This window comes from Rutidosis leptorrhynchoides, chromosome 2, assembly GCF_046630445.1.
Source record: "Rutidosis leptorrhynchoides isolate AG116_Rl617_1_P2 chromosome 2, CSIRO_AGI_Rlap_v1, whole genome shotgun sequence".
Classification (NCBI taxonomy): Eukaryota; Viridiplantae; Streptophyta; class Magnoliopsida; order Asterales; family Asteraceae; genus Rutidosis; species Rutidosis leptorrhynchoides.
In genome coordinates this window covers 708,333,202-708,346,650 of record NC_092334.1, presented here as the reverse complement: position 1 = coordinate 708,346,650, position 13,449 = coordinate 708,333,202, and the positions used below count along the sequence as shown (strand labels likewise).

Genomic DNA, 13,449 nt, shown 5'->3' with positions numbered 1-13,449 from the left:
AATTTATCACCCAACAAAGCATTGTAAAAACACTAAATCATAGGTGCACAAACCGGATAAAAAATCGAATTCGGATAAAAAGAAAACCCGATTTTTTTTGTCCGGATCTTCAAGATCCGGTTCCGGATCGGTTCCGGTTCTCAGAATCGGATTTTTTTCGGATTTTTTTTCCGGAATCGGATTTTTTTCCGGATTCGATTTTGCCAGTTATATTTTTAAATTTCAATGATTCGATTTTTTTCAAGAAGTTTGAACAACAATAATATAATCAATATAAACAAAATTTATAATGCTTAACACAATAAATAATATAAATACCAACATTTTTATTTGACCGATATAATTATAATTTATACAAAAGTTAATACATTTCGAGTTATATATATACACGTTATCTATTGGTTTCATAATAGTAGAGTATTTCTTAACTAGATGGACTTTTATCTTTGTAAAGTTGGAGTTAATACTCCGTAGTACTTCAAGGCTAATACTCTGTATGAAACAATAATTAAGTAAAAGATTAGAATATAGAAACATGTTCGTGTGGCATATTCTCAGCCTTTCCTTTTTAATGATCACCGTCCCATTTTGTCATCTCTTTCACACTCCTCAAGATACTCATATGAAATATGAAAACTCCATTAATACAGAACTTAATATCCATTAGTAACTTACGATTTTCAAATGTTAAATGATTCAAGCGAATTAACAAGATCTTAATCAGGTAAATGTTCAATGATTCCAACTCTATTATTTTACTCTAAATTCTTTCTTTACTCCTTGATTTCTTAAATATAATTCCAAACCGGATCGGATCGGGACCGGATTCCAAACCGGATCGGATTGGATCCGGTATTTATCCGGAAAAAATCCGGTTTTCTTGAGAATCTGGATCCGGTTGGAACCGGATCGGATCTCGGATCCGGATCCGGATTTGGTTATGTCCGGTTCCGGATCGGGTCTTCGGATCGGATCTAGATCCGGTTTTTTTGCCCATCTCTACACTAAATATCAAAAGCTCTTGTTGATTTTTCTCTCAAAAGCACTTCCTTTTTCTTTACTTTCCTCTCTATGAAAACCAAAAGCTCTTCTCGATTTTCCTTTGTCTTACCGTAAATTTAGTAACATCCTTGCAAGCATTCTATGTTACACACAACCAAAAGCCCTATCAAAACATTATACACGTTTTTTCTTGATCATAATAGAAAATACACAATATTGTAGTTTGAGAAATATTGTCAGTGTAGTAGACAGTGTTGTAAATCTCCCGAGATCTCCCCCGAGATGTTCATCTCCCGAGATTTCTCAGTTAACGGGGTCAAACTTAGTCAAAGCCACAATTTCTCGGATTTCTTGCTAATTTGTAAGATTTTCTCGCTCATTCTCGGATATTTTTGTAAAATCTCATAAAAACGTATATAAATATACATATATTTATGTTTTTATGTATATTTTTATATTAAAAAACTATAAAGTCAACGTAAGTCAACGTCCGAGATCTCCCCGAGATTATTCCGAGATGCCGAGATCTCCCTAAAAAAGTCCAAACGAGATTTCCCCGAGATCCGAATTCTCCAACCTTGGTAGTAGATATGAACATGTCCAAACATCCTATGATTATGTTAGTGTTTATCTGCCGTAAAGCCACGTGTTCCTAGTCGACAAAACATGTTCATAGGTTTAGTCAAATTCAAACACATGGACACAACATTAAAATCAACTGTAATACCGTTCAAATGTCACCATTACATGCATCCGTATCTAATTAAATGATGATGACATTATATATTGAACGACTGCTAAGGGTACAATCAATTTATATAGCCATAAAGTATAAATATAGATAAAAAAAATACCATTCAGTAAGTTGTGTCAAGTCTTTCATGTTCAAAAGCATTATATAATTTAAGTTTGCCACAACCATTTCGGTTCTTGCTTAAGCTTAAGATACATAAGCTCGGGACCTGCAACAAACTTTTTAAGTAAAACACTAACATTAAAGCCTTTGAAAAAAAAAAAAAAAAAAAAACACTAACATTAAATGATGCGGAGGACTGCAGAGCTTACATTAAACCACGTGGAGAAATTTCAGAGCTTTGATTTCAGAGCATTTCAACATTAAACCATGAAACAAATAACCTACATAAACCCAAACAAATCCGCATGTGAATACTTAAACCTGAAAACAATTCACGAAGAACAAAAGAATCAGTGTTGCATTTATAACATCATTTGGAATATACAGAAAAAACTTGCATTATGAATTTAGGACTGAAACTTTATACACCATATGTAGCATTTATATGCAATTATAACCCAGAACGATCTAACAACTTTAGAAAAGATCACTTTGATTAGCAGGAAGTGAGAAAATGTGATAACAGCAGAGTTAGAGGCCACTTAAGCAACTTAAATTGAGAGATCTCCAAGATGACCAATAAACATGACTGAAACTGTGATTATACTTAAAATGATTATAATATTATAAATTAGAGAAAGTGATGTCTTTCATGTTCCTTTACTATCTCATACTATTAGTAGCAACAATGAGAAACAGGCTTACTCAAAAGAGCTCAATTACTATTATGCAATATATACGTTTAATACAGTTCATATCAATTAATGAGAATGAAGATTACTCAAAGGAGCTCTTATGCAATAACTAATCTTAATTCTTAATATACTTTTTTAAGCTTTTTTAAGAAATACATGTTGAAGCAACATTAATCTGGCTTGGAGTCTGATACTGAATTAAAAGTTACAGGTGTAGTTTCCATAGAAGAGTAGTTATGTCTCCCTTGTTGTATTAATAATTGGAATCATAATCCATAACAACATACACCTATAGATATATAAATAGAAAAAGGTATAATGAAATTTGCGACGGGTCTATTGAATAAAATGAAAAAACCATTTTTCTAATTTAAACCCTAATGGTTAAAAACCATTTAACGCGGTTAACAACATCAAATCAAAATAGTTATACCTTCAATCATGCTTTTTGTCTTAGTCATTTCATCAAACACTTGTTGCGGGCGCCATCTAAAACCTATCCTCAGAATTTATGGTTTGAATCTCTTTTCAGACTAAAAGCTTACACAATTTCAAAAACACACGCCTGGAAAAGAATAAAAAACTTTCGATCTTCAAACACAATCAAGTATATATGAGTGAAAAAAGGTAATAGTAGATTAACACATCAACTTACAAAAAGATGGACTCAAATTTAAGTCAATCGTAAAGATTTATTTTTTAACAAATTTAAATGGAAAAACTGAAATTATAGGTAATTGAACTAATCAAACTCAAAAAAATAAACCGAATCAACTCCTTAATACTAACATGTTTAAGTAATATTCCTTTGCAATGAAAGAGTCGTAGCACACACACACACACACATAGAAATCGAGCACACATAGAGATCGAATCTAATGGAGCACACATAGAGATCGAACCTAATCGGGCAAACATAGAGATCGAATCTAGAAATTAGAGAATTGTGTAATTGTTTCATCTGTCAGAAGAAGCGTACCTTTGATTGTTTCAGATTTGTGTGAATCTTCGTGGATGAAGAAGAAGATACGGTTCGCCAGCTACTTAAGAAAACAATAACAAAAATGAAATTAGATGAAACACACAAAAATGTAAAGTACAGCCCTAAAATCAAAGTAGCATAAAATTGAAAGGGAAAGAAGACATGGACAAAGATAGTTTCAAACCCTAAATGAAAAATGATAGTTTCAAACCGGGGGATGAATCATGGCTGCGAGTTTATTACTCTGTAATGTATTTTTAATAAATAATTAAAATAATTAATCTTAAAGTAATTATGAATAATGACATCATTATGGTGCTCTAACAATTTTTTAATTATTTTTTTAAACTTTTTTAAATTTAAAAAATATTTATTTATGACATCAATATTTTAGAAATTTAATAGAATTTATAAATGTAAAATAATGAGATGACAATACATGATCATGGGACTCACAATTAATATTCTAATAGATTGTTACTCAGTATTACAGAGTACTATTTTTATCATATTTAATATTTATATTTAAAGTTAATTATACCATTGGTCCATGTGATTTACCTAAAATTATACTTGCAGTCCTTATATTTTTATGTTATTATTATTGTTAATCTACTTATTATTATTATTATTATTATTATTATTATTATTATTATTATTATTATTATTATTATTATTATTATACTCTGTAAATAGTAGTATCATGTACTTTTAAGGTACTAGTATTTTATATTGTAATACATACTTACTTTATATAGTAACCATTACTATGATTAAATGTTATAGTTATATTTAGTGAAAATTATATATTTTAAAGTTCGGTGTGAGAGAGAATGAGAAGTGAGAGACTATCAACAAAATGACTATTACTTCGGCGACTGGATCAAAGTTCAATATCGGAAAAATTGTAAGACCCAAATATTTATTGTACATATTGTATTTATGGTGTACGATGCGTATATGAAGTGTACGAAGCATGTACGTGCTGCTTGCTCGAATGTCGAAGAAAACTGGACGTTGCTGGAGGTACAAGGGGTGTGCGTATCTTTTCAACCCCAAATAAAGTTTGAGTTGATGTTTCAAAGCCTTACCATTGGAAAGGAAATCTTATTACGTTTCCAACGATATTTGGTTCATCGAAAACGGAGCTACGGTCAAAAAGTTATGGCCAAAACAAGTTTCTGGAATCTGACCTGCAGTATGGAGCGGCGCGCGACCTTTTGGCGCGGCGCGCCGAATGGGTCTGATGCGTTTTTTTCAGCATTTTAAGTGCCTAAATGAAGGGTATTATGGTCCTTTCACTTGTGGACGGATTTGTGGCTTTTAGATCAGTTTTGGATCTAGTTTTGGATCATATTTCAAGTCCATAAACACTCTCATTTCATTCTTAGAGAGGGAGAGATTTCTAGTGAAAGATTAGGCAATTTGAAGAAGAAGGAGCACGAATCGATTTAAAGTCCAAGTGTTAATGTTGTGCACATCGTTCTTAGCCACATTTTGGTTGTTTTGGTAAGTCCTAACTCCAAGTTTTCATATTATGATTAGTGTTTATAATTGGGGTTTTGATTAGGGTGTTCTTGAGTAAACCCACTAGTTGATAATTGGATGATTGAATTAGTAAGTGGTGTTAGTAACCATTGTTGGTGGGTTTGTAAAACTAAATTAGTTGATGAAATCACTAGCTACTTGGATTGTTGGTGATTAGAGGTGTAAACTTACAATTTGGTGTTTTGACTAGTTTTAGGTCAAAATGGGTTTTTGAGTAAACGACCCTATAAATGGCGTTTAAGGGCTAAAAGAGTTAAGATTAGCTATTTCGGGAGCGCGGGATGTGATTTCATAAGTTTTGGACTTGTGAGTATCGTTTTATGCATATTAGGGTGTAAAACACACTTTAGGACCAAATGGACGGGTCGTGTGTTTAAATGAGTGATCGAATGACCAAACCATGTTTAAATGATGTTGTTGAGGCATAATCACAAGTCATTTGTGATTATGAAGGTTTTCGAGCGAAAAATGGTCTTTGGTCAAAGTTGGTCAATAGGATGTTCTAGAAGAACATAAGTGTTGTTCGAGTCGAATAAGCATTTTGTGTAGCTTATTTGCATTGATACTTTGCGTAGGTGATTTGCGTGAAGTCGGTGGAAGAAGTAAGATCGCGGATACGTTCTTCAAGTGTTCAAGGTGAGTGGAATATTTATACATGTATGTATGTGGTTTATTTACTCGTACGCGATGTGGGCCTTTGGCGCCACTTCGTGAGTATTGGATGTTATGTCACAAGTTGGTGACTTATTTGGGATTTGGGTGAAGAGAACTACGGGTCGGTAGTATCTCGCTAGGTGCCTCACAAGTCGGTGACACCTCATGGTGGTTCACAAGGCGGTGACCCTTATTAGATGTTTGTTAGGTGATTACAAGTCGGTAATACCTATTAGTGTTCACAAGTCGGTGACACTTTGTGGTGGATCACAAGTCGGTGATGCCTTAGGTCGGGGAAGTGATTCACAAGTCGGTGACACTTCATAGTGCTCACAAGTCGGTGGCACTTAGTGGTGCTTCACAAGTCGGTGACACCTCTTGGAGGTTCACAAGTCGGTGGCCTCATATGTAATGGCGGGTGGTGCACAAGTCGGTGACACCCCATAGTGTTCACAAGTCGGTGACACTTGGTGGTACTTCACAAGTCGGTGATGCCACACGGCGTTCACAAGTCGGTGACGCCTTATGATGAGTCACAAGTCGGTGACATTACTTAGTGTTCACAAGTCGGTGACACTAGGTGGGGCTTCACAAGTCGGTGATGCTACATGGTGATTCACAAGTCGGTGACACCATATGACGAGTCACAAGTCGGTGACATGATACGAGTGAGACTCGATGAACTTGGTCGGCTACAAGTCGGTAGTAGCAAGCGGTGAACGGTTAGCGTGTTTATGCCTTTTATGTTTAGTATATTATTGTGTTGATTATTATACTAACGTTATTGCTAGTCGTGTGTTTGTTGATGCTAGCTCGTTTATCATTGTATATATGGTTTGTAAGTGGATGCGTGTAGGTAAATTACATATGTATATGTATAAGTATTGCATTCACTAAGCATTAGCTTACCCTCTCGTTGTTTACATTTTTAGGTTCGAAGGCGGACGTGGCAAGGGTATGCTCGGGATTAGATGATTATCCCTTTTGATGCTTGATTGGCTTACTTTTGGAGTTTGACCGAGACTTGGGTAGTTTAACCCCAAACACCATGCTCGTTGTGTCGTTTGGCAATTAAACCTTTTGTGGTCGAAACTCTAATTTGTATTAAACATTGTATTTTAAACTTAGTGGCGTTTTGGGCACGTGTGGGCCCCACTTTGTAAAACTCGCTCAAACCTTAGTTATGTGCTAGTTTTACATATATGAATGTATGGTTAAAAGCGTTTTGGCTAAAAATGTCGGGAACTAGTCAAACATTTTCGTTAAATAGACTTCCGGGGACAGCGGGCTGTCCAGGTGATTTGGCGCGCCGCGCGGCCACCTGGCGCGCCGCGCAGATGGCCTGCACCAGAAATTTTTTTTTTGTTTGAAATTTCGTCGTGTTTGGTCGGTTACGGTTTGGGTTGTTACAAGTGGTATCAGAGCATGGTCTAAGGGATTTAGGTGACTTGAGATAGGCGCCTAGACTTAGACTTTTGTGTGTGCTATTATGCGGGACTTGTAGGATTGCGGGTTGGTTCGGGTTTCTAGTTTGTGCCTTTGAGAATAGGTGCTTTAACTACGTGTTGTCTATGTTGCTACTAACCGTGTTGTTTTGCGTTGAATATCTAGCGAGATGGTTGTTGTATTCATGAGCTCGGCATGGCGTGTGAGCGTAATAATGCGTCGCGAACATTATTACGGTTGCAAGCCAAGTCATGCAAGTGATGTACAACAATTATTGGACTAGATGGGATGCGCGAACGTTGTCATACTTATATGAATGTGATTATTGTTCATGGCGGTGTATGTGACTTATTTGTGTTGCGTTCCTAATCGAATTCATTTCTTAGAATGAGGACAAGGAACGGACATGATAACGAAGATCAAAGCGATGACTCCGAGTTCACGGCCAAAGTCGAGGCCATTATACAAAGTCAACGAGCGGCTCTTCTAGAGGACGTTAGAGGGATGTTCCGGGACTCGATTAAAGAGGAATTAGTCGATATGGTCAAGGAACAAGTTAAGATTGCTCTTCAAGAAGATAATGTGAAAAGGCGGGACTTTTACTATAAGAACTTCAAGGATGCTCAACCTCCCACTTTCGAGGGAGAGCGGGATCCGCTTAAGAGTGCTCGATGGATCTCCGATATGGAGGGGGCTTTTCGTACTAGTGAGTGCCCTCTCGATAAGAAGACGAGGTATGGTAGTAGTATGTTGAGGGGCGACGCCAAGTTGTGGTGGGACGCGAAAATCCAACTTTATGGTGAGGAACAATGTATGGACTTTACATGGGACGAGTTTAAGGCAGAATTTTTCAATGAGTATCGAACTTCGGCCGATCTTTCTAGGCTTAAGGACGAGTTGCGTGCTTTGAAGCAAGGGTCAATGGATTTAAACACTCTCAAATCCGTTTTCTTATCAAAGACCCAATTTTGCCCGGAGTATGTCGGTAACGATAAGATGTTGAAAGAGGATTTCTATCGAATCTTGAACGATGGTTACCAAGAGAAGATTAGCGTGAACGTGGTGAAAAATTTTGACGAGTTGTTTGACATGGCGAAAGGTTTTGAGACGCTTGTTCTAAGGAAAAGTGTTTCCGATACTAGTAAGCGGAAGTTCGAGACTACGATGTTTTCGAACAAGAAAAGTAAAAGCGCTACCGAAGGCGTCGGAAGCGTAAAGGTGAATGACGCGGGTGGTTCTAAGTTCGCGTGTTATAATTGTGGGCAAACGGGGCATAAGTCTCGTGATTGTCCGTCGGGGAAGGTCACATGTTTTAAGTGCCGGAAAGAGGGACACCGGAGGTCGGAGTGTCCCGAGTTGAAGTGATGACTCTCGCGACGTGTATGTAAGGTATTATTTGATTTTGGTACCTACCTTATTTTGTTGTATGCGTGACCTTGTGTTTGGGTTGGTTTACCCATGTGTTGTAGTGACTAGCTAAGCCGGGTTAGTCCTTGCGTTTCGATTAGCCATGTCGGGTTAATTAATTGGATGTTAGGTGTTGACCGAGTCGGGTTGACCTAGTGTATTTGACTTAACCAAGTCGGGTTAGTCAATTGTTGTTAGAGGTTTGACCAAGTCGGGTTGGCCTAGTGTATTTGACTTAACCAAGTCGGGTTAGTCAATTGTTGTTAGAGGTTTGACCAAGTCGGGTTGGCCTAGTGTATTTGACTTAACCAAGTCGGGTTAGTCAATTGTTGTTAGAGGTTTGACCAAGTCGGGTTGACCTAGTGGATTTGACTTAACCGAGTCGGGTTAAACATTTGTTGTTAGGAGAGTGTTGACCAAGTCGGGTTGACCTAATGTGTACGAGTTGACCGAGTCGGGTTAATTGATTTGGTGGTAAATTTTGATCGAGGCGGATTGACCGAGCGTATTTGACTAACCGGGTCGGGTTAGTTAAATTTTATAAAGGATTGACCAAGAGAGTTGACTTAACCAAGCCGGGTTAATCAACAAGTGTTAGAGGGTTGACTAAGTTGAGAGTTGACCGGGAGTATTTGACTTAACCGAGTCGGGTGGTCACTAGATACTAAGTGTTGACTTGGTCGGATTGGTTTAGGATGTTGACTTATCAACATCGGGATTAGTTGCTGTTATTGGAAGCTCAGCCGAGTCAGGCGTAACCATGACGTGGTAAGAGATTATTTACATTGCTTCCAATTACATGACGTTGTGACAAGGGGTTGACGTGATAGTTGACCTTGATGTTAGTGAGGTTTGTGTGCTATGTGGGAAATTCCTTCGTGTGAGGTGATGAAGGAACATCGTGTTTTATCCGGAAGAGTTTACGGTAACGGGGTCGAGTTAACCCGATGTTTCGTAAAGACTACCTTGCGGGTAGCGTTAATTGATGTACAATGTACAAGTCGAGTTGACTTTGGGTCATTGATTGATGAGTTTATGGAACAAGGTACCAAGTGGGGGAGTTTCACTCCCGCACGAAAGTGTTTGTGGACGAAAATTCCGAATGGTGTTCGTGTTAAATTCGGAATTTGGTGTCGAGACCTAGGATTGGTCGGTTCAATGTAGAGTTCGGTTCGGATTAAAGCGCCTTTTTGGATAAGATTAAGTTGCTACTCGAGGTAAGAATGTGGTGAACTCTAAGTAAAGAGGCGACTTGTTGAATTTCTTCTTGTTTAAGAAGGTGGTGAGCGAGGTGTAGCGCTCGAAATCGTGGTATTGATGGGTCGTTAGCGGTGATCTTAATCAAAATGGCAATTTATGGAGAGAAGTTGCCAAAGGAGTTATGAAAAAAAAATATGAGAATTTTGGAAACGTTCGAAAGGTTTCGAGTTTGTGAGCGAGTCGAAGGACCGCGAAGTGTATGTCTGAATGGTTAAGTTACGAAGATCACGAGGGCGTGATCGAGTTTAAGTGGGGGAGAGTTGTAAGACCCAAATATTTATTGTACATATTGTATTTATGGTGTACGATGCGTATATGAAGTGTACGAAGCATGTACGTGCTGCTTGCTCGAATGTCGAAGAAAACTGGACGTTGCTGGAGGTACAAGGGGTGTGCGTATCTTTTCAACCCCAAATAAAGTTTGAGTTGATGTTTCAAAGCCTTACCATTGGAAAGGAAATCTTATTACGTTTCCAACGATATTTGGTTCATCGAAAACGGAGCTACGGTCAAAAAGTTATGGCCAAAACAAGTTTCTGGAATCTGACCTGCAGTATGGAGCGGCGCGCGACCTTTTGGCGCGGCGCGCCGAATGGGTCTGATGCGTTTTTTTCAGCATTTTAAGTGCCTAAATGAAGGGTATTATGGTCCTTTCACTTGTGGACGGATTTGTGGCTTTTAGATCAGTTTTGGATCTAGTTTTGGATCATATTTCAAGTCCATAAACACTCTCATTTCATTCTTAGAGAGGGAGAGATTTCTAGTGAAAGATTAGGCAATTTGAAGAAGAAGGAGCACGAATCGATTTAAAGTCCAAGTGTTAATGTTGTGCACATCGTTCTTAGCCACATTTTGGTTGTTTTGGTAAGTCCTAACTCCAAGTTTTCATATTATGATTAGTGTTTATAATTGGGGTTTTGATTAGGGTGTTCTTGAGTAAACCCACTAGTTGATAATTGGATGATTGAATTAGTAAGTGGTGTTAGTAACCATTGTTGGTGGGTTTGTAAAACTAAATTAGTTGATGAAATCACTAGCTACTTGGATTGTTGGTGATTAGAGGTGTAAACTTACAATTTGGTGTTTTGACTAGTTTTAGGTCAAAATGGGTTTTTGAGTAAACGACCCTATAAATGGCGTTTAAGGGCTAAAAGAGTTAAGATTAGCTATTTCGGGAGCGCGGGATGTGATTTCATAAGTTTTGGACTTGTGAGTATCGTTTTATGCATATTAGGGTGTAAAACACACTTTAGGACCAAATGGACGGGTCGTGTGTTTAAATGAGTGATCGAATGACCAAACCATGTTTAAATGATGTTGTTGAGGCATAATCACAAGTCATTTGTGATTATGAAGGTTTTCGAGCGAAAAATGGTCTTTGGTCAAAGTTGGTCAATAGGATGTTCTAGAAGAACATAAGTGTTGTTCGAGTCGAATAAGCATTTTGTGTAGCTTATTTGCATTGATACTTTGCGTAGGTGATTTGCGTGAAGTCGGTGGAAGAAGTAAGATCGCGGATACGTTCTTCAAGTGTTCAAGGTGAGTGGAATATTTATACATGTATGTATGTGGTTTATTTACTCGTACGCGATGTGGGCCTTTGGCGCCACTTCGTGAGTATTGGATGTTATGTCACAAGTTGGTGACTTATTTGGGATTTGGGTGAAGAGAACTACGGGTCGGTAGTATCTCGCTAGGTGCCTCACAAGTCGGTGACACCTCATGGTGGTTCACAAGGCGGTGACCCTTATTAGATGTTTGTTAGGTGATTACAAGTCGGTAATACCTATTAGTGTTCACAAGTCGGTGACACTTTGTGGTGGATCACAAGTCGGTGATGCCTTAGGTCGGGGAAGTGATTCACAAGTCGGTGACACTTCATAGTGCTCACAAGTCGGTGGCACTTAGTGGTGCTTCACAAGTCGGTGACACCTCTTGGAGGTTCACAAGTCGGTGGCCTCATATGTAATGGCGGGTGGTGCACAAGTCGGTGACACCCCATAGTGTTCACAAGTCGGTGACACTTGGTGGTACTTCACAAGTCGGTGATGCCACACGGCGTTCACAAGTCGGTGACGCCTTATGATGAGTCACAAGTCGGTGACATTACTTAGTGTTCACAAGTCGGTGACACTAGGTGGGGCTTCACAAGTCGGTGATGCTACATGGTGATTCACAAGTCGGTGACACCATATGACGAGTCACAAGTCGGTGACATGATACGAGTGAGACTCGATGAACTTGGTCGGCTACAAGTCGGTAGTAGCAAGCGGTGAACGGTTAGCGTGTTTATGCCTTTTATGTTTAGTATATTATTGTGTTGATTATTATACTAACGTTATTGCTAGTCGTGTGTTTGTTGATGCTAGCTCGTTTATCATTGTATATATGGTTTGTAAGTGGATGCGTGTAGGTAAATTACATATGTATATGTATAAGTATTGCATTCACTAAGCATTAGCTTACCCTCTCGTTGTTTACATTTTTAGGTTCGAAGGCGGACGTGGCAAGGGTATGCTCGGGATTAGATGATTATCCCTTTTGATGCTTGATTGGCTTACTTTTGGAGTTTGACCGAGACTTGGGTAGTTTAACCCCAAACACCATGCTCGTTGTGTCGTTTGGCAATTAAACCTTTTGTGGTCGAAACTCTAATTTGTATTAAACATTGTATTTTAAACTTAGTGGCGTTTTGGGCACGTGTGGGCCCCACTTTGTAAAACTCGCTCAAACCTTAGTTATGTGCTAGTTTTACATATATGAATGTATGGTTAAAAGCGTTTTGGCTAAAAATGTCGGGAACTAGTCAAACATTTTCGTTAAATAGACTTCCGGGGACAGCGGGCTGTCCAGGTGATTTGGCGCGCCGCGCGGCCACCTGGCGCGCCGCGCAGATGGCCTGCACCAGAAATTTTTTTTTTGTTTGAAATTTCGTCGTGTTTGGTCGGTTACGGTTTGGGTTGTTACAAAAATAAGTATAGATCGGGGGTTAGTCAGGTTGATCGAGAGGGTTACATGGGTTACGCAGCTAGGTACGGTTCAGAGAGGGTTAACAGCAAGGTGACTTCGTTCTTCTTCTAGAATTTTCCGGATATTTGTGATGATACTAATCTATGGTGGATGTTCATGAGATACAGGGACATTCGTGATGTGTATGTAACAAGGAAAAGGATGACAAATAGGTTGAGGTTTGGTTTCGTAAGATATGTTGAGATCTCGAACACTAAAGAACTTATAACAAGGCTCAACAATGTGGGTTTGAGAATGGGCGTATGAGGGTATACAAGGCCAATGAAAGGCAGAAGTCAAACAATCAATGGAGGAACGCTACTTGGAGGCATACAAGGGATGGTAATTACTCAATTCGGGATAATCAATTCAAGCACACAACTACCCCTCATGTCAATAAGAGAATGAATGAAGTTGATCATCACAGACAACATGCTAAACGTGACGATCGCATGTTCAATGATGTCGTCAAAAATGTTGAGAAACAGATGGAAAATCCTAGTAACAATGAAGCCAGTGGTTACCAAAAACGATGCATGATTCAAAATGGAGAGATCAGTAACTCTTTATGATGATGAAGGTAATGAGCA

General features: G+C 38.5%; 1 long non-coding RNA gene across 3 annotated transcripts; it reads right to left on the bottom strand.

Annotated features, from left to right (window-relative positions):
- Window positions 1-1,007: 1,007 nt before the first annotated feature.
- Window positions 1,008-3,713, bottom strand: LOC139894180 (uncharacterized). 3 transcript variants are annotated; one of them, XR_011774844.1, is made up of 5 exons: window positions 3,533-3,713; window positions 3,343-3,482; window positions 2,068-3,118; window positions 1,857-1,964; window positions 1,287-1,654 (listed from the first exon to the last, which is right to left on the bottom strand). It is a non-coding gene; the product is annotated as an uncharacterized lncRNA (long non-coding RNA). The 3 variants fall into 3 exon arrangements; XR_011774845.1 differs by lacking the exons at window positions 1,287-1,654; window positions 3,343-3,482 and adding an exon at window positions 1,008-1,141; XR_011774843.1 differs by lacking the exon at window positions 3,343-3,482.
- Window positions 3,714-13,449: the final 9,736 nt, after the last annotated feature.